Consider the following 22,718-nt stretch of genomic DNA (forward strand, 5'->3'; position numbering starts at 1 on the left):
ATGCAAGAAATGGAAATGGAACCTTTCTTATTACTCAAACAGTCACACATGTCTAGCTTCCAAATATATATACTAGCAAATAAACTCCTATGTTTGTTTCTTTGATCAATGACAATAAAGAAGGAGATAGAAAACTACAAGAAAGGTAACATAAGACAAACTAGTAGTGAAATGACAATTATAAAAATTTTCTAACACTTTTGACCCCAATGGGGGTGCTGGTGCTAATTTAGATGATGAACCAATGGATAATATACACTTACTAAACTTGAAAGTGTTAAGAGAAGGTTCACCTTCATCATTATTTCCAAGTCTCTCAGAGCTTTGTTGGTTAGATCTCTCTTATTGTGAATCCCTCACATCCCTTCCAATTAACCTTTTTAAGTTGTAATGGCTAAGAAAACTATATCTTCGTGGCTGCTCAAATCTCGAGAAGCTCCCTGAGATAGAAGAGGATATGAAAAATTTAATGGTGCTCATCTTAGATGAATCAAGAGTACAAGAATTACCTTCAACAATGCAAAATTTGGTAGGTCTTGAGGATTTGAGGTTGCATGGTTGCAGAAGCCTTGTGTTCATTCCATCTTCAATTGGACGTCTCAGCAAACTCTGCATTCTTGATCTTACCTACTGCAAAGCATTTGAATCTCTTCTAGCAAAATTTTCAACCTGAAGTTGACAAAGCTTGATTTGCATGGTTGCTCAATGCTGAAGACTTTACTAGAGATCATGGAACCTGCAGAATCTTTTGCTCACATGAACCTGGCAAAAACAATAATTAAAGAAATACCCTCATCCTTGGCTTATTTGGTTGGGCTTCAAACCTTGCAGCTCAACTTGTGCAAAGATCTTGAGTTTCTTCCAAACAGCATTGGTAATCTAAACCTTCTCTCCAAGCTTGATTTTTCTTGCTGTGAGAAACTCTCAGAACTTCCTAGCGACATTGGAAACTTGTCATCATTAAGGGAATTGTTGCTGTATGAAAGCAGCATTGTGGACCTCCCTGAGAGTATTGCTCATCTTTCAAGCTTGAAATCACTGGATTTAAGTAATTGCAAGAAGCTTGAAAATATCCCAGACCTTCCACCATTTTTAGAACACTTTGTGGCGTTTGATTGTCCATCTGTTAGGAGAGTGTCAAGTTCAAGATTTGACATTAAACTTACATCAGATTCCAAAGATGGTATTTTCAAGTTTCACCTTACCAATAGCCAAGAACTGACTCAAAGTTCTGAGAGTAATATTGCTAGTGATGCATGGCAAAGAATGCTAGATAATGCATATAGGTCTAGTGCTTTGAAGAGACCATGTGCTTTGCACTAATAATGTGTGGATAATAAATAGGTCTAGTGCTTTGAAGAGACCATGTGCTTTACACTAATAATGTGCTTCTTGCTTGCACAGTTACATAAATCAATCATAGACTTACCAGGCCAGCACCATATTTTGAAGTGCAGAACTTGGACAAATACTTTGTTGATCCCTATAATAACGGAGACGAGTTATGTTACTCATTATGGTGAAAAGTAGAAAAATAAATTCAAAAGTTAAAGGAGGCCAAGACTAGAGTAGAGTACATGAGTTTCAACAACTCCTTTGTAGAAATTTTCAATGTGCTTTGTTCCAGAGACATCTGGTCTGTTACACAACATATTTAAGCAAGTATCAAGTATGAAGAAGCATAGCAAAACTAAGTAAAGAGTCATACACATGGATAAAATAGCTGGCATCTGGCACACATTTCACTCTGGCGCCATTTGGTAGGAAGGATTTGAAGCGATCGCAGTTCAATATAGCAGCCAATCCTCCAGCAGAGCATCCGGATAGAATAGGCTGTGTAATAAAGAACTATATACGAGTCCTTCTATGCCAGGAGCAATAAAATTGAGGATTTGAGATTACACAGATTCCAATTCTATTTGTCAAAATATTTAAACAAAACTAAAGAGGTAAAAGAGGAGAAAACATAACTAGAGTCTACTGAAATAAAAAGAAAATAGAACTCATCGCGGCAGCATGTCAGAAAAAGTGTGTAAATACAAACAATAAATTCAGAAGGATTTGAATAACAACAGAAGCAACTTTAAACAAGAATAATTAATTGATCTCAAACAATAATAGAAGGACATTTGTTAGAATGGAAAAACATAACAAAAAGATATATTTTCTTTCTTCCACATTCCAGTAAAGAAAAATTCTATTCATATAATCCATGAATACTGCTGGAGCATTAGTTAAACCTAACACCACTCTAAACCGATTCACCCTTCTAAGTTAACTAAACATTACTCTGCCTTAACAACTAACAGCCTTCGACCAGTCGTTGAGTTGGGCTTAACAATTATCAATGCACGTCATATATTACGAATGAATATCACATACTAATGATATGCAAGGAAGTTTGAAATTCAACTACCAATTTATGATTACCTTGGGTCTGAGAATTGGATTCGGCTGCATCCCGACGTTTCCTGTGTAGACAATCTCGAGTCATATGCCCCGGCTTCTCGCACTTGTAACATTCATCTAGTCCGGCCCTATGTGGCTCGTCTGGAGTAGTCTCTCCATAGCCTTTCTGTAACATCGCCTACTTCAAAAAGTAATTTTCTTCGAATTGACACTTCTTAACCAATTCAGTGAAATTTATTAACCTTTACGGATACACATAGTTAAAGATGTCTCTCCTAAATCCTTTCTCATACTGAGCACACTTTCACTCCTCATAGTTAACTGGATTTCCTTGACAAACTCTTGAGAGGTGGCACAGGTTGTCGAATTCGCGAGTATAGTCAGCAATAGATATATTCTTTAGCTTCAACTGCATTAACTCTAACTCCTTTGCAGTGCGAAGTGCATGCAAGAAATATTTCTCGTAAAATTTCGTCTTGAATCTATTTCAAGGGATATCTGTTAACTCTATCTGCAAGGTATGATATAATTCCTACCACCATTTCTGGGCATCTCCCTCCAACATGTATGTCACTATTTTCACTGACTGTACTTCAGGAACGTGCTGAGTGTACAAAAACCTCTCCATATCTCGAAACCACCGATCAGCCTCTAACGCCTTGGCATTTCCATTAAACTGAGGTGGACCACTCTTGAGAAAATCAGTAAGGGTCATGGACCTGTAATATTAACCTGCATTGCTTGTACTAGCACCCGACCTTCCATCTCGAGGTCCTTGCATCGATTCGGTCCTAAGATTTTTCCTCTGGGCATCTCGCTTGGATCCACGAGACGACATTTGGTCCTTATACACACTAAACAAGTGATATTAAGTTGATCAGTCTTAATATCGCAGGTCTAATACTTTGAGTTCCAAATGCATGCTCACAAATGTTTATGCCATATATATCAATTAGATATCCTAATAGCACATAAACACATACACAGAGAATGTACAGAAGCACAATCAGTCCGTCTTTCAGGCTCTATAGGAACGAACTGCTCTGATACCATAATGTAACACCCTACCACACTAAGCTTTACGCTTAAGTTGTAAAACAGAGGTGGTGTGGTATTACGACCTCTAAAACAAAATGAGTACATATAATAGCAAAAAGTGCAACGCTCAAGGAACGAGTTAACTTGCGTGCTAAGAAAACCATAACTGTTAAACATAAGATAACAGATGTAGGAATAGAGTGCCAAAGATACAAAATAACAGGCTTCTAACTCAGCCCGCAAAGTCAAGACTGGCCGGAGAATATTTACACATATATACATACATATCCAAAATCCAAAAGTTTATATACACAGTCCTGCCTCTCCATAAACCTCTAAGAGGATAAAAAAGAACAAGTTATATGGAGAGAAAGCTAAATACATATATATACATCACTGTACAACAAAACTACCCAGTAACCCCTTCGCTTTAAGAGTTCAAACGCCTAACAAGATGGCTCCCGACCTGCATCTGAAAAACAACAACATAGTATGGAATGAGAATCGGAGGTTCTCAGTATGGTAAAGGTGCTACACACATAATATATAAGGTCCTGGGAATGCCAGAGGCAATCCTAGAACGCCGACACTCAGATTGTTGAGCTTAAAGTATTAAACAAAAGTCATAAAAGGTGGTTTTCTAAGAATATTTAAACCTAATTTAACTTAACCTTGAATCTAAGTCTCATACTGCCATTCCTCCATACCTCCAACTCCATCATGCATTTTCACAGACAAATAGACAGATAAAGGCAAACACAAGAAGGTTACAAATACTGCAGGTAACAAATACACATTTAACATGGCAAGTACATATAGGCACACCCAATTAAAGCACAAGCAAGTAATTTAGATAATATGCATATGATGCATGCCTGTCCTATGGCTGATGAGGCTCATATGTCGGTTATCCAGCCAACCCGACAAGTATGAATTATACTTAGACTGTCCCCCGATGTGCATCCCCAAGAGTCTATGCATAGCTTTATCTCAAATAATCAATATTGCTCAATGGGGGTAACATTTCCGGGAATTTATATAGTGCCGGGTCACACTTACGTCGTAGGGATCGAGTTTTTAACCTGGTACACGTGGTGGCAAGCCACGACACTTAATCCAGGGAACCTCGTATCTCAGATCATTAAATTATTCAAGCCAAATTTCATACATAATCTTTCATCAGAATATCCAGTTAAGCATCATATATGACTTATCCATAACATCTCATAATCAATTCATCACTTTTCAACTTTACTTCACCTTCAAGTTATCCTCATTTCCTAGCTTCATCTGATTATCAAGTTCAACACTATTATTTATGACCAATGGAATGAAAATAGAGGGTTAGTAGTTTGAAATAGGTTTTAAAAACCTTAAAATCATGTTTGCTGGAAAAGGGTGCAACGCATACGCGTAGGTGGATGCCTCATGTCACGTGTACGCGTGGGTCACGCGTACGCGTAGACATGCTTGCTGGTCCATCACGCGTATGCACAGGGCTACTTGCGTCATGCAACCAAAATTTCCATTCCACGTGTACGCGTGGGCGTATTTCTTTTAAAAAAAAACAACATCAGTTATACCAGAGAGCTGCAACCTTACAATTTCCAGCTGCATCACCACATATTTGTCACCGAAACTTTCGACGGACATAACTCAATCATTTTAAATCGTTTTCCTTCCGTTCTTCAAACGGCATAAACTTCATGAATCCAATTTTCGTTTTAAAACAAGTTGAAAATAATTTGAGGGTCCAGAAGCTAAGTTATACCTCACCGAAGTTTGGCTAAAACCAACTTTTGGAAAAACTTGCAAAACCTCTTTCCTCATTCAAACAATTCTCATGCCCTCAATACATTCACCTACACATACTAACATCAACAAATCCTATTTCCTCAACACCATATCCACCATAAACATCATACTTCACACCCACAATTATCACATATATACAAGTCAAAACCACCATCAACAATTGTATATACCAAGTCTCACAACCAAACTAATAACAAAACTCAACTATACTTACACCATTCATCAACCACCAACCATCGATACTACATATATATACATATCAACAAAACCATCAAGCCTACAACCATTATGCATGCAACCTATAAAATCATCAACTTAGCCATATCTCATTACTCATGTCTCATTAAAATGTCCACATAATAACCATCTCTATCACACAATCAAACCACATCATAGATATCAAGTTTACTAAGCATTATACCATTCCGTTGCAATTCAGCTTATCCTATGGTCATCTAGCCTAAGTTTTCACAGAACATTATATATTAAATGAAAGAAACCTAAACCATACCTTGGTCGATTTTCACGTAACAACCAAATTAATTTATTTAAAACCAAGGCAGCTTCTCAAAATTCAACAGACTCTAAGCTCAGCTTTCCCCAAGTTCCAATATTCACAATTTCAAGCTCTAATTATTTATTCACAACCTAATACACATTTATAACACATATATACCCAATTTAATACTCAAAGCTCAAATTCAATAAAATTAAAATGGAATTATGGTTTCCTCACCTTACCCAAGCTTCACATAAGAAAGAGTGAACGTTTTTCTCAAGCTAATTAGATCTAAAACATCAAAGAACAAAGAAATTCAATATCCCCACTTAATTTTTCAAAATTGGGGAAAAGATGGCTGGGAACAGAAAAACAAGTTACCTATAAAATTGTTCCGGTAGAAACGTAGAGCTCTACGCGGTGGACGCGTGACCGCAAACAGTGTAGTGATCAGAACTCGAACGGAGAAGCTACGGCGGGTTGAAGTTACGGTAAGGTTTTGGTACGCTTCTCCTCTCCTTCCCCCATTTACGTTGCTGCTTCTGCTGCGTATAAAGAAAGAAATGAGCTTTAAGCTCATTTAATGGGCTGGTCTGGTTGGGCCCGCGGGCCTAGTTTGGGCCCGGTTCAGCCTGTTCGGTCGAATTTTGGGCCGTTTTCTTTGAAATTAGTGCCAAAATTTTCGTTTCGATGAGCTCTATTCTAATTTAATATAATATTTACATTTCTAATCTTCTTTCTTAAAAACTAATTTATTGACTAATTATCTACTAATTTAATGGGGTTTACAATCATCATCAAGTTTTTCACTAAATTTTACATATTCAAATATCTATACTTGTGATTAATTTATTCCAACTATATTTAGAATATATTTTCTAATTAGCGACAATTTTGACAATTTCTTAGAGATTTCGAGCGTCATTTCAATTTTTAGGATTATGATTTTGATTTAGGAAGAAGAAGAACTGTCTTTTATAATGGTAAATGAGCGCGCTACTAAAACCGTTGAGTTAGCGTGTGTTTACATGCTCGCATATGTGAAGGTTATTTTTGTTGGACTTGGCCCAACTTATATAATTTGTAAGCAAAAAAAATTTTATGTATAGTAAGTCTATTTTCAAAATTTGAACTAAAAACTTTTCAACTAAAAAATAAAAAAGTTATCTTAAATTAATCTATTATTCGTAATTATTAATCACATTTAATTTATAAAAGTGGATAATAAATACATTAATATCTATTAATATATCTAATAAATATTGAAGATATAAGAGCCCTTTTCCGTTTTGTTTTTTCTTTTGGGGAAAAGATCGTCACATCTGCATTTTTTATATTTATTTGAGAATAATATTATGTATTTAAGTTTTTTTATTAATTAAATTTAATAAAATTGATTTAATACAATAAATATTAATTATAATTAATATTATTTCAAATTTTATTATTTAACTTAATTAAATTTGACTTATAAAAAAATTTAAATATATAGTATTATTCTTTATTTGGTGTATTATATATCCATGTAATAAATGAACGAGTTTTTGACCAACAAAATGAAAATTAAATGCAAGAATGCATAGTAGCTAGCCATGACTTAATTGAATTGTACGTTTTCTCTCTGCCTGATTGTTTAAGGCATTGGTGTACAAACTTCGATATTTGAATATAAAATGTTTTAAGTATATACTATTATTTGTTTTATTTTTATTTGTCGCTTACATTATTACAAATTCAATTTTATTAGATATATTATTTCTATACATTGAATTTCTAATACATCAAATATTCAAATGATATAAGAAAACAAATTAATAGAGGAGTATGTTGGAAAAAATAATCTGAATCCCACCAAAGGAGTGGTGGATAGTAATATAGGCTTAAAAAGTTAAATTATTCATATCTTACAATGAGGAAACAATCAAATGTAAGATATAAAAAAATATTCCAATTCCAAAATTCAGATAACAAGTATTAAAAAAATAATAATGTTAGGTATATATTAAATTCAGTTATTATTATTATAAATAAATTAAAATACATATATATATATATAAATACATTAATAACTTGTTTTAATAATTAATTTTAATGTATAAATAATATTTTTTATAAAAAAAAATATTATAATGTTTGGTCTAAAGAATTTCTAGGAACGGCTGTCTGCTTAAGTGCCAACTATACATTTTGACTGAATTTTATTGTGAAATAAATAAATAAATAAATAAATATAAAATAAAAAATATAAATAAAAAATTTTAATATTAATATTCACTAATATTATTATCTCAATATTACTGAAATGATTCATATATATTAACTTTTTATATGTTGCATCGGACATATAGAAAGAAGTATTTATATTATTGTTGGGTGTATATGTATTTTGTCTCAGATTATATACGTACAAAATTTACTTTTCAAATTTCGTTAAGTTTACTTTATCTTGAGAACTTGAATCTTTCATCATAGAAAAACTAAGTCCCCATATAACGTAAAAAGTCACAAGTCATTAAATGAATATCTATTCATGTTACAACGCTTCTTTTAGATGTCCATTTAGGATACCTTATTAAAATCTTACTAAAGAAAAATCCAATAGATAAAAGTTTTAGTGAAGGAAAAATAGTATAATATCCTTTGAGAACTACCTCATTAAAAATATTGTCAAAAAAAATCCAATAGGGATAAAAATATGATTAAGGAAAAAAGAGTACAACATCATCCTCTTGTCGACATTATTTAATATCTCAAAGTCGACGCATCCCAATCTGATGTATCAATCTTTCAAAGGAGGATTTTAAAAGTGGCTTTGTAAATAAATCTGTTAGATTATCACTTGAACAGATCTGTTGAACATCAATTGTTCATTGATTTTGAAGGTTATGATGAGTGAAGAAGAATTTAGGAGAAATATACTTTGTTCTATCACCTTTGATGTATTCATCCTTAAGTTGAGCAATGCATGCTATACTATCTTCAAATAGAATAGTTGGAGCTATTTTCCTATCAGTCAGTCCACATGATGATAGAATATATTGGATTAAACTCTTGAGCCAAAAATACTTGCGACTTGCTTCATATATCGCTAGTATTTCAGCATAATTAGAGAATATTGCTGCTATTGTCTGTTTTGTAGATCTCCATGAAATAGCTGTATTACTATATGTGAATAGATATCCTGTTTGAGATTTTTCTTTACGTGGATCATACAAATATCCTGCATACATAACCAACTAATTGTGACTTGGATTCATATAAATGAAATAGTCCCATATCAACTGTTTCATGAAGATATAGAAAAAGCTATTTGATTCCATTCCAATGTCTTTTAGTTGGAGATGGACTATACCTTGCTAGTAAATTCATAGCAAAAGATATGTTAGACACTGTATTATTAGCAAGGTACATTGGTGCTTAAATAGTACTAAGATATGGTACTTCAGAACCAGTGATATCTTCATTTTCTTCTTTAGACTAGAATTGATCATTTTCCACATCCAAAGATCTTACGATCACTGGGGTACTTAATGGATATAATTTATCCATATGAAATCTTTTCAAAATATTTTATGTATATGTTGTTTGATGAATAAAGATCCCATTTAGGGATGTTCATGGATCGGATTCGATCCGCATATCCGCGGTGTTTATCCGAATCCGATCCGAAAATTGCGGATATGGATCCAATTCGCAAGGCTTTCGGATCGGATCGGATCCACACACTAATCGGATCGGATTGTGGATTTTGTGTTGGTATCCGCATATCCGCGTATCCGCAGAAAAAAATAAATAAATAAGTAAATATTATTTTTATGTTTTATTTCAACTAATAATTATCATATATGTTGTATTATTTTAATTTATTATTTAAAAAAAGTATGTTTAATATTATTTTAAGAGTAAACATATTTAAAAGAATAGAAAAAATGAATTTTATTGATATTTTTTTATAAAAAAAAGATTTTAAAAATATTTTTGTGTTTTGCGGATATATCTGATATCCAATCCGATCCGCAAATGTGCGGATCGGATCGAAATTTTGGCCATATCCGATCCGCGTTCACCCCTAATCCCATTATTTGTATGCTCGATCTGTATGTCGAGACAAAATTTAGTCTTTTCGAGATCTTTCATCTCAAACTCTTCTTTTATAGCTTTTATAATTGTTGAAATCTCTTCAAGAGTTTCAATTATATTTAAATCATCAACATATACAACAATTATAATGAATCTAGATGCAGATTTTTTTTTATAAAAACACATGGGCAGATATCATCATTCTTGAATTCGTTTTGAGCCAGATACTAAATAAGACAGTTATACTACATTCGTCCGATTGCTTTAGACCATATAAAGATCTTTGTAATTTGACTGAGTATAACCCCTGCGAATATTCATTGGACTGTTTAGATATCTTTAGTCTTTCAGGAATTTTCATATAGATATCACAATCTAATGATCCGTATAAATATGTTATCACCACATCCGTTAGATGCATATGTAGTTTATAGTATGTAGATAAACTGATCAAATAATGCAATGTTATTGCAACTACTACGGAAAAATATGTTTCTTCATAATTTATACTGGGTCTTTGTAAAAAATTTTGTGCCACAAGTCAATTTTTGTAGCGTACAATTTCATTTTTCTCATTTCGTTTTCTTACAAATATCTATCTGTATCCAACAGATTTTACATCTTTTGGTGTACGGACTACAAGTCCAAAGACTTCACGTTTTGCAAGTGAGTTTAACTCAACCTTCATATCTTCTTCTCATTTTGGCTAATCATTCTTTTGTCGACATTCTTCGAATGTTCTTGGCTCACGATCGTAACTTTCATGCATGATGTGTAATGCCACATTATATGCAAATATTTTATTGATAATTATTTTATTTTGGTTCCATTTTTCTCCTCCAAAGATATAATTTATTGAGATCATCATTTTCACAATTTTCATAATTTTTAGGTAACTGAACATCTTCTGGCGTCAAAATTATATCAGAATTTTGGACAACTACAGTTGTCTGTACTATGTCTTTATCTTTTTTCAACGGGAATAATATTTACCTCTTTTCTTTTTTCGAGAATTTTTGTCTTTGGAACCAACAGGCCTACCATGCTTTTGACGTGAATTTGTTTCGGTGGCTATTTGTCCGACTGGGACATCAATTTGAATTGGGACATTTTCAATTGGTATATATGATTTAGTTATCCTCTTTGTATCAGAAAATTTATCAGAAAATTCATTTGTTATTCTTTGCAAATGTATAATCTTTTGAACTTCTAGTTCACATTCTCCTTATCATGGATCTAGATGCATTAATGATAATACATTTTAATTAAGTTCTTTCTCAAGTGGCTTATTATCTCTGCCTAATATTGGAAATATTGATTCATCAAAATGACAATATGCAAATCAGGCTTTAAACACATCTCCTGTTTGTATCTCAAAATACCTCACCATAGAGAGAATCATATCTAACATATATCCGTAATTTTCTTTGGAGTCTTATTTTGGTGCGATAAGGCAGGGCAATCAGAACATATATCACATACTCGAATATTCTCAAATGGAAAATATTTGGCTGCTAACCAAAAGTTAATTGTAGAGGAGAAAATTGGTGGTAACTTGTTGGACTTAAGCGAATAAGTATTGGAGGATGTAAAATAACTTTGAGGCGTTTAATAAGTGATTCTGCTAACCTATTTCATGTGTGAATATGAGCTACTGAATTTTTAACACTTATTTTGTTAACTATACGATAAGCATCAAAGGTTTGGGAAGTGAATTCAACAGTATTATCAAGGCGAATTGTTTTGATTAGTTTTTTTGAAAAATGTGCTTTTAATCAAATAATTTGAGTTGTGAGAAGACAATAAGTACACATGTAACCATCTCGAGGATGCGTCTATTAGGACTATAAAATATCTAAAAAATTCACATGGTGGATGAATTGGTCCACATATATCTCTTTGCATGCTTTTTAGAAATTCAGGAGACTTAAACTTAATTTTTACTGGTGATAACATTACAATTAACTTTTTTTAAGAACATGCAGCACAACATAATTCACTAGATTGAAGAACTCTCTAACTCTTTAGTAAATGTCCATGGGAGTTTTCAATAATTTTTTGTATCATGGTTGTTTCAGGATGCCCTAATCGATCATGCCAAATTATAAATTCATTTAGGATAATAAACTTCTGGTTTATAATGGTATGTGATTTAATTGTACTGATTTTAGTATAATATAACTTAGAAAAAAATGGGGGTAACTTTTCTAATATAACCTTTTTATTTAAATCATAAGTTGTGATACATAAGTACTCATAATTTTTCTCATTCATTATTTCAATATGATATCTATTTCGGCCAATACCTTTAAAATTCAACAAGTTCCTTAGAGACTTAGTAGAAAGTTGTGTATTACTTATTATGAATTTTGTTCATCCAGAAAACAAAATTATAGCTCTTTCAGGGCCTTCTATTACATTACCTGAGCCAATAATGGTATTAACTCGTTCTTTTGGTATAAGATGAGTAAAATATATATTACTTTTGGAAATGGTATACGAACATGCACTATCCGCAAGGCAAACATCTTCGTTATATGTCTTTGCTTTTTTTTCCGAAGACAAATAATAATAAGATGATTGTAACATAAAGTGAATAAAAATACATGCACAGTAAAATTGTATTCTTGATTGGAACGGTTTGTCTAAGTAATACTGTACATAAAAATAGTATCATATACTAAAAAATTATTATTATTATTATTATTGTAGAACTTGACATGTTTAGTAATTTTAAAATTCTTAAAAACAAATATAAATATTGGGTAAAGTACTAAATTGGTCATCTACATTTGGGCGTAATTCTATTTTGGTTCATAAGTTTTAAAGTGTCCTATTTGAATCCAAAAAAGTTTCATTTAGTTTCAATGTAGTCCCACTGTGAAGTCAAAGTTAAATAATTAACGGAATGTCCTACATGACAGCAGTACAAGAACAAAATCGATAATCTAGAGAACAAATACAAGTTCGAGAGACATAAAATTAACCGTGAATACATCAATACATTTATTTATCATTTTTCTTATAATTTAAATGAAATATTTTGTGTAGAACTAAAGAGAACGATAAATAAATGTATTGATGCATCCACGGTTAATTTTGTGCCTCTGCAGCTTGTACTTGTTCTCCAAATTATTGATCTTGTTCTTCATGTAGAACATTCCGTTAATTATTTAACTTTGACCTCATGGTGGGACTACATTGAAATTAAATGAAATTTTTTTGGATTCAAATAGGACACTTTAAACCTTAAGAACTAAAACAGGATTACGTCCAAACGTATGAGACCAATTTAGTACTTTACCCTATAAATATTTTATTAAACATTATTTATATAAATCATACTTTAAAATTTAAATACATAGAAAATAAAATTTAACAAGAAATTTCTTATATTATTTATTGACATAAGTACTTAACGAACCCAAATATTAAACTTTTTCATCATTGATTAAATGATCAATATTTCTTTCATGATTCTCAAAGAAATCAGATACTTCATAATGAGTGGTGTAATTTTCAACAACATCATTTGAATTAAAATTTATCCCCATTCCTTTCTCATTAAAAATAATGCTTGATAAAGATCAACTAAGTACCTTAGGGTACGATAGGTACGTGATCAATGACCCTTTTCTACATCATCTGTTGATTTATTTTACTCATTATTTCTTTCTTTATCCTATTTCTGGTGATATTCTTTTTTGTGAATATAATTTTTCTTCCTTCCATAATATTTCTTCTTACTAAAGACTTACCATTTACCTCTTCTAGGGTTATAATTTGCCACATTTTCTTAAGAAAATGAGACAACACCAGCTGAGCATTTTTCATGATTTCTTAAAATCAATTCATTGTTTCGTTCAGCAACATGAAGACAAGAAATTAGTTCAAAATATTTTTAAGATTTTTTTCTCGATATTGCTGTTGTAGGAGCACATTCGAGGCATGGAAAGGTCGAGAAAGTTTTCTCTAACATGTCAATATCAGTTATCTTTTCTCACATAATTTCATTCGTTAAGTAATTCGAAACATCGCTGAATTATTGTATTCATTTATGGATTTAAAATCCTATAGATACAAGTGTGTCCACTCATATCAGGTTTGAGGAAGTATCGCTGTTTTTTTATGATTATACCTGTCTTCAAGGTTCTTACACAGATCTGCAAGATATTTTAATGTGAGATATTTATTTTTCAATTCTTCATCAAGATGAGAAAAAAGGAAGATCATGGCTTTGACTTTGTATTTTTGGGATGCTTTATTTTCAATCTTAATGGTATTTCCAAGATCCATTGAATCAAGATGAATTTTGGTATCTAATATTCATGATAAGTAGTTATTTTCAGATATATCAAGAACATTAAATTCAAGATAAGAGAACTTTAACATAATAAAAATTTATTACCTGTGTCTTCTTAAATTTTTATCAAAGTCTTGAGCTGATAATATGTTGTGAAATAAATAAATAAATAAATAATAAAAATATAAATAAAAAATTCTGATATTCACTACTATTATTATCTCAATATGACCGAAATGATTCATATATATTAACTTCTCATCTCTCTCATCCACGTAGTTGTGCCATCGCCTCCCAACCGGTGCCAAAGAGCTTCCATCTGCGGTAAGCCGCCGCCTATCAACTCGCCGACAACGACGACCACATCCACCACGAAGGGAGCCCCATCCCGCATAAACCCCACCCCTTGCCGTCCGTTCCCCCGACGAAACAACTGTCGGCGCCTCCTCAGCGTAGAAGATGACATCAACAACTACGTAAAGGTAGCCTGTTTTTATGTGACGGTGGGTCATGAAGACGGTGGCTTTGATTTTGTTAGGTTGAAGATGGTGAGACTCTGAACTATGGAGAGTATCAAGAAGGCACATGCTCATGGGATTAAGGTTGTTATGGCCACTGATCTCTTGGCACCCACTGTAGGCTCTTGGTGAGTTGGGGGCAGATATTGTTGTTGGCATGTCTTAGAGGTTTAGTGTTTCGATGGACTATGGAGGACTTGTTCATTGTGTTCTTTTTTTTTAACTATTAATTGGAATGAATAATGAATAAATTAATTATTGTGATTGTTGTTGTTAACAGAAGAAAATTGTTGTGGAATAAATTAATTATTATTTTTTTATGTCTTTTTTTTTTCTATAGTTGCTGTTGGTAATATTGGTGGATTATGAGAAAGAGATTGTGGTGGAATGAAGGTAGAAGTATAGGTGACTGGATGCATGTAGTGGTGGGTGGGTGGGGTTTAGTGGTTTACTGGTGAATGAATGAGATTGAACAGTAGTGAATGATGAAGATGATAAACGAATGGAGATAAAATGGAGGTGAAGGACAATGATAGTGGAGATTGAAAACTAATGATGGTGGTGGAGATGGCGTTTGGAGTGGGGAGTGGGGGAGTTCTAAGAGACTCAGAGTAGAAAGAAGGAGATTGAGGGTGGGGGTGAGGGTGGGAGAAGAGACGAAGAGATGCTGGGGGGTGGGGGGTGGGGTGAGGTTTTTTTTTTAATATTATTTTTATTAATAATTAAGGATAATTTGGTCAAAAAAATATAATTGAAGTAGAAAATAACGATTTTATAATATTTTATAACGTTGAGGATGATTTTAATAACAAAAAAAGGTTGGGGATGATTTCGATTTTCACCTCAAACCTTAGAGACGAAAAAAATATTTAACCTAAATTCAAGATGAGAGAACTTTAACATAATAAAAATTTATTACTTGTGTCTTCTTAAATTTTTATCAGAGCCTTGGGCTAATAATATGTTGTAAAATAAATAAATAACGAAAAAAATAAATATAAAATAAAAAATATAAATAAAAATTTTAATATTCACTAACATTATTGTCTCAATATGACTAAGATGATTCGTATATATTAATTTTTCGTATATTAGATGTATATATAAAGAGAAGTATTTATGTTATTGTTGTGTGTACTTTGTTTAAGACCATACTTTTATTTATATACCTACAAAATTTACTTTTTTAAATTTCATTAAAGTTACAACGCACAAATCATTAAATAGACATCTAGTATAAATTTGTATTTATATTGTATTGTTAATTTAGCACTCACTATTAAATAATTTATCTTAATAAATACACAATAAATATATTAAAAATTTAAATTATAAAATTAATTATAAATTTTATCATGTGTTTTGAAAATACATATGAGCTAAATCTTTAAATAATTAACACTTTTTTTATAGGTACATAATAATTAATTGCTTTCTTATATGCATGCATTCTTTGCCTTTCTGACTGTTTGACGGTTTGACCACTTTATTGATAGAAACTAGAAAGATAAAAGGAGATATGTCTTCGTGCACTTGCTTGACTGCTTGCTTTTTTAAAAAAATAAAAATAAAATAAAATATTGTCAAAAATAAATTGTATTTAAAAATATAAAAATATTTAAAAAAAAAATAAAATTTGATATTTTTAGTAATATTGAATGCAGACAAAAAATTATATAGAAAGTTTTAATTTTATTTTCTAGACTAGTATTAAAAAAAGGAACAAAATTTTGGGGACCAACTAATTAATGTCCATGTTCTATGGCCATCAAGCTTGTGCACCACCTTTGTGGTCCTCCTCTAATTTTGTGCTGGAAATTGATTATTTATTACTGTAAGTGAGATCAAGGAACATGTATTTGAATTGAATTGTATTGTATTCACAAAATTCAAGCAATTGAAAAAAAAATAATTATATCCGCTATTAAGAAAAAGTGAATGTGTTATGATAATGCCCAAAAAGTTGGTCTTACAAAAATATTTATTCAATATTCCAGTCAAAAACATAAAAAAAAAAAAAAAAAGAGAAAGTGCAATTATTGTCAATTTCTTTGAAAAATCAAATACAACACAAAAGTATAAGTGTAAAGAGCAAAGAGAATGATAATGTTTTTTAAATTTTTGTTTCATATAAATCTATTTATTTATTAAAAAAATAAAAATTCAGGATCTAGAAAGAGAGTGTTTTTTTTTTTTCAAAAATTTTTAAATACAATTGTGAATCTTGAATTTTTGTTTTGATGGAATCCACTTACCTTTTTGACTATCTGTCCCAGGTTGCGTCTTCAAGTTCAAGATTGTCCCTTTTTGGGGCCACAAGGTCCCACACAAAAAGTATTATTAACCCTTTTCTTTCCATTTCCTTTCATATAAAAAGAAAATAAAAAATTGAAAATCTGTGACACTGACTCAAAAGCTCAATGGCTGCACGTGTGTTGCAGGGTCATGCTAAACTAGTAGCCAATCACTTCTGAAAACAACTCTTATTTTCCCTCAATAATCTTTAATAATCTAATTTTGAATATGGGTGATGGTTTCATAAACCCACCATTAGACTTAATTACGTTATAATTTAGGTTATTGCAATTCACCATCCAACATCTTACATTTACAATTTGAAAATAACTTGAACTAAATATACACGTGTCTTTTAACATAAATTTCTTATATTTTCTACCATTATAAAAAATTTAAATAAATAAAGCATTCATATTTTATATCTTTATTTTATTAGTATGAACACAATCTATATGGTTACTAATTGTTTTTTTTTTCGTAATAGATGACTCCACTTAAAAATTTCTACCCTTATCAAGTTTCTTGTTACTTTCTCTCTATACATATAAAAAATAATTCCTAACAATGATCTAAAATACAAAAAAGTTCTCAATAAAAAAATTTGTCAATTTAATTAGCACTTAAAGAATAAATTAACCGATTAATATGTCACCTAAATATATTTCATTAATTCAAAACAAAAAGTCTAACCAATTTTAATTAAAGATCAAACACTAAAAAAATATTGTTTAATAAAAATTTTGTGGTCATTTAAAAAAATTAGAACAATTTATTAAAATAAATAAAATAATTTTTAATATTATTAGAATACATATTTTATGAAACAGATATTAAAATACATTTTTTTCATAAACTATGTAAACCGCGACAGAAAACGCATTATTTACCCTGGTATTCAAGTTCTGGACCACCATAGCTTCCCAAGGCTCTCACTCAGTTTTCTTCTTTGTTGAAAGTTGAAACCTTTTTGTTCTGTTCTATTCTCTTTTGCTTATCATATTTTCCTTGTTGAGGGAGCTTCAATATCAAGCGTTAGAGGGCGAAAAAGAAAATGCACCCTTCAATCATGTCTTTGATGATGAATCAGCAAGGTGGCACTTTTTGACCATTGAAAAAAAGAAAAGAAAAAGCAAGTTTGATTATCTCTGTAGCCTTTTTTTCCTCTCTTTTCCACACCACACGCTTCTTCATCTTCTAATTGGAAATCTTCTCTTCATTGTTCAACGGAAATTTTATTCCTTGGAAGTGTTCTTGAGCTTCCATTTCAGCAATTCCATTCTCAAGTTTGCCTTTTTTTTGGCGAATACAACAGAAACGGATACTTGCCTATTAGGTGTTTGCTAAAATGCCACAGTATCAACCATCTAAAGAAACTTCAAAGCTTGATGCTTTTTTGGGTCTAGATAATAAGGCCCTGTTGAAAGTTGCTGAGAAATTGGAGCTGAAGGTGATGATTGAGGAAATGGAATCTTCAACAGGCATTGATGACGTTCCTGCAGTGTTCATTTGTCCAATTTCACTTGAGCCAATGCAAGAGCCAGTGACACTTTCAACTGGCCAAACCTATGAAAGATCCAACATCGTCAAATGGTTCTCACTTGGCCACAGAACTTGCCCCATAACAATGCAAGAGCTTTGGGATGATGATGATGGTGGTAATTCTCTCACACCAAACAACACTCTCAGCCACTTGATCCTCACTTGGTTCTCTCACAAGTACATAGCCATGAAGAAGAAATTGGAGGATGTTCAAGGTAGGGTTTCCGAACTCTTGGACACACTCAAGAAGGTTAAGGGTCAAGCTAGAGTTAGAGCTCTTAAGGAACTTCACAAACTTGTTGAATCTCATGTTGAAGCAAGGAAATCAGTGCTGGAGAATAATGGGGTTGCTTTGGTTTCTTCACTTTTGGGTCCATTTACTTCACATGCTGTTGGGTCAGAAGCAATTGGGATAATTGTGAATTTTGATTTGAGTTCTGAGTTGAAGAGGGATTTGGTGAATCCAGCTAAGGTGTCATTGTTGGTTGATATCATGAATGAGGGAACAATTGAGACCAAGATGAATTGTGCAAAGTTGATTCAAATTCTGCTGATGGAAGGTAAAAACGACATCCAAAATTATGAGATTGTTTCAAGTTTGAGTCTTTTGGTTGGGTTATTGAGGCTAATTAGGGATAAGAAACACCCAAATGGGGTCTTAATTGGTCTCAAATTACTCAAATCTATATGTTCATCATATGAATCAGTTAGAAGCTCAGTGGTAAGCATAGGAACAATTCCTCAATTGATTGAGTTATTACCAAATTGGAACAATGAGTGCTTAGAGATAGCACTCTATGTTCTTGATTTGTTGTCAACAATTCCAGAGGGTATTTTAGCATTGAAGCAATGTCCAAAGATTGTTCCAAATGTGGTGAAGTTGTTGATGAGAGTCTCAGAGAATTGCACACAATTTGCATTGTCAATATTGTTGGCTATTTACAAGATTGCCCCTGAAGAATGTGCATCACAGGCAGTGGAAGCTGGTTTGGCACCAAAGCTGTTGCTAGTGATTCAGAGTGGATGCAATCCAGTGTTGAAGCAGATGTCTTCTGAGTTCTTGAAAATGTGCAGTTTGAATTACTCTGCTAATATCTTGATTTCAAAGTGTATGCTTACCACAACAATACAATGAAAAATAAAATAGAAATTTGTTCATAGCTTCATGTAATTGTTCATATCTTTTTGAAATTTAGATTTCTTTGGTCTTTGCCTATTCTTCTTAAACTTAGAGCAATTTTAATCTATGGTGTATAATATAACTAGTTTTGTGTACTTTGAATTACTCTACTAATTTAGTAATATATTGATTTCAATTGTATGTTTACCACAATACACCTAACTATTGTTCATATCTTTTTGATATTCAGATTTCTTTTTCTACCTATTGTTAATCTATGGTGTAGTTTGAATTCTCAATATCTAAATGTCTGCTTATCACAACAATACAATGATTTTAAAAAAAGAGAAATGCTTTAATAGCTCATATACACCCAACTATTGTTCATAGCTTTTTGAAACTCAGATTTCTTCCATTTTATTTTTACACATTTTTATTAATCTTAGAGAAACTTTAATCTAGTTGGAATTGAAATCAGCAGCATACTAGCTGTCATTGATTCCAATATTCAAACTGGTCAATTCAGCAGATAATGTTGTGTCTTGTGTGGCTTTGAGGGAAAAAAATAAAAAAATAAACTAAATAAGATGATGGGAATCTGAGTTGTGACATTATAGAAAAATGATATTTTAGTGCCCCACTTTAATCTTATCCATGGTGGTAATTACTTAGTGGTCAATTCATTTGAATTTGTTTTTATAACAATTGCAATAAAAATTTCAATGTTAGTTTCCTGCACTGTGCAACCCGAACTCTACAGTGTTTAATGTTGTGAAGATTCCTAGTTAGTTCTCCCTTTAATTAAAGAATTAAGCTCTTAGAAAATAGAAAGAAAAGAAATTTAGAATAGAATCATGAATATTTCACAATTGGATATTATTTTTGGTTAAATTGCCTCAAACATTACAAGGAATTTATTTTCAAGAAAATCAACTGAAAATTTATAAATACAAATAATAAGAGACACATGACTAATAAGTCCAAAGATTTAGACACTTAACAAACAAATAAAGATAGATCTTATCTTATTTTATTGAAGATGGATGAGGCCAAAGGTCACAAGCATATACTTTTTTCATAATAATAATAATAATAATAATAATAATAATAATAATAATAATATTTGTCCTTTCGAGAAAAGGTAAATGGTCATGGTGAAAGAATCTGGATGAGGTGGGTTTAGGTTTGGTCAAAATCTGGAGACTGTTGTTATGTCTCTCCATTTATTTGAATAGAATTTATGGCAATCAATTCATGCATATTTCAAATTTGAAACAATAATGTGTCACCTTCCTTAATAGGTTTGAGAGTGACAGGGCCACTGAACCAAACTCAAATTTTTCATTCCAATTTCCAACTAATTCTAACCAGAGTCTCTTATTTTATGGTTGTGAACTTTATATTTATAGGTTGTGTATAATAATTAATCACCTTATAATTTCTCTTATACAGGAAATTCATACATATATAATAAGAGAGAATTGGATTTCTTTTTCACACCAAAGTTGATATATTCACTTAGATCTTATTTAAATATTTTAAGGATAGAGAAAGTGACTGAATAATAAACAAATGAAATTCACAATTTAATTAATCCATTGAAAATAGAATTATAATGTTTAAATAGACATTAATTTTTTTATATTGAATTTGTAGTAATGTAATAAAAAAATAATCAATTAAATATTGGTTATATTAAAAGTTTTTACTTTAGAAAACATAAACTAAAAATAACAAGTATATATATTTTTTTTTATTTACCAAACATAAAGAGGTAAGGCACTTAGTATTTTAATTTTTGAATTTTGAAATAAATGAAATTCATTATTATGAATTATGAAATGTCAAATAACGAATGAATTAAGGCGAATGATATGATTTGTCATATATCGTTAACTCCACTCAAATACTATTAAGAGTTTTTCCTACCCACTCATAGAATAATAGATGGCGAGTTAGTTACTAATGCACATCATATTTAACATCAAATATAATATCATAACTCCATGCAAAGGAAAAGCATTAATCACATGGTGGTTAGTGATTAATCACACATTATAGATGTGTCTAGACCTCTCATATTTTTTCTTGCTAACTTGATTTCTAATTATATATATATAATTTTATAACTTCATTTGATCATTTAAATTGTGATAGTGACACCACGCAGGCACACACATCAGATGGATGCTATTATCATTTATAAGTCCTGAATTAATTTTGAATAATTGGTGAAGATAATAGATTCTATAGTGTTCGGTTGATCGGGTGAATGGCGATTCAGATGGAATCGGGTCTGGAGCAACTGGTTATGAAGGAGAATTTAGACCTAAATGCGAGCTCTACAAAGAGAAGAGTTGTTTGAGTCGTCGGTGAATGAGCGGATGGGACCACCTGTAAGGACACTCTGATATTAAAGTTAGTGTCTGTACAATACAATGGCTAATTAGCGTAAAAGGTAACGTATTTTTGGAAAAGAATAGGTCGCTCCCTATTTATATTATGTGCTCGGATGGACCCTTTATTTTAGGCTCGTCCGTTTGAAAGTTTCTGCTAGTTGTTCAGATCTTTTCAGTAGGATATGAAGTGACACGTAAGTCACCTGGCCTCTAGATGCGGGTTGAATACCCGACGAGTCGGTAGTCTGTAAGCGGACCCATAATTCTTATTGGGCTGGGCCGGAACACATAAAAAATATGTTCATATGCAATTATAAATGAATCAAATCAATGATTCATGCAAAATAATAATAGTAATAATGGAAAAGAATTTGTCAATTTCTTTGTCCTTAGAAAGTTTTGCTTTTTTTTTTTAAGATAGACAAAAAATTGGTATAGTCCGCATCGATTATTTGCTAGGTAGAGAACTAGAGTTAGAGTTAATTTCTTTTTTTTTTGGGGTACAACTATTTTTAGTTTGAGACAAGTTTTTCTCTATGTTTATGATTTGGGCCAAGTTCCTATTGAAATAAATATATGCAACCCAAAATAGTTTAGACTACGTACCCCCATTTTCTAATGAGAAGTTTTTTTTTTTAATTTGGCAATTATAAGAAGTTAGTAGGATAAGGCTTGGCTTTATTCACACTTCATGGTTATG

General features: G+C 31.6%; 2 pseudogenes across 1 annotated transcript; both read left to right on the plus strand.

The window, feature by feature from the left end:
• Positions 1 to 244: 244 nt before the first annotated feature.
• On the plus strand, positions 245 to 1,323 carry LOC148563127 (uncharacterized; annotated as a pseudogene).
• Positions 1,324 to 17,861: 16,538 nt separating this feature from the next.
• On the plus strand, positions 17,862 to 19,879 carry LOC107605582 (U-box domain-containing protein 30 pseudogene; annotated as a pseudogene). Its single transcript, XR_015886202.1, has one exon. The product of XR_015886202.1 is annotated as a U-box domain-containing protein 30 pseudogene (transcript).
• Positions 19,880 to 22,718: the final 2,839 nt, after the last annotated feature.

The sequence above is a fragment of the Arachis ipaensis genome, chromosome B6, assembly GCF_059453495.1.
Source record: "Arachis ipaensis isolate K30076 ecotype BB chromosome B6, ASM5945349v1, whole genome shotgun sequence".
Classification (NCBI taxonomy): Eukaryota; Viridiplantae; Streptophyta; class Magnoliopsida; order Fabales; family Fabaceae; genus Arachis; species Arachis ipaensis.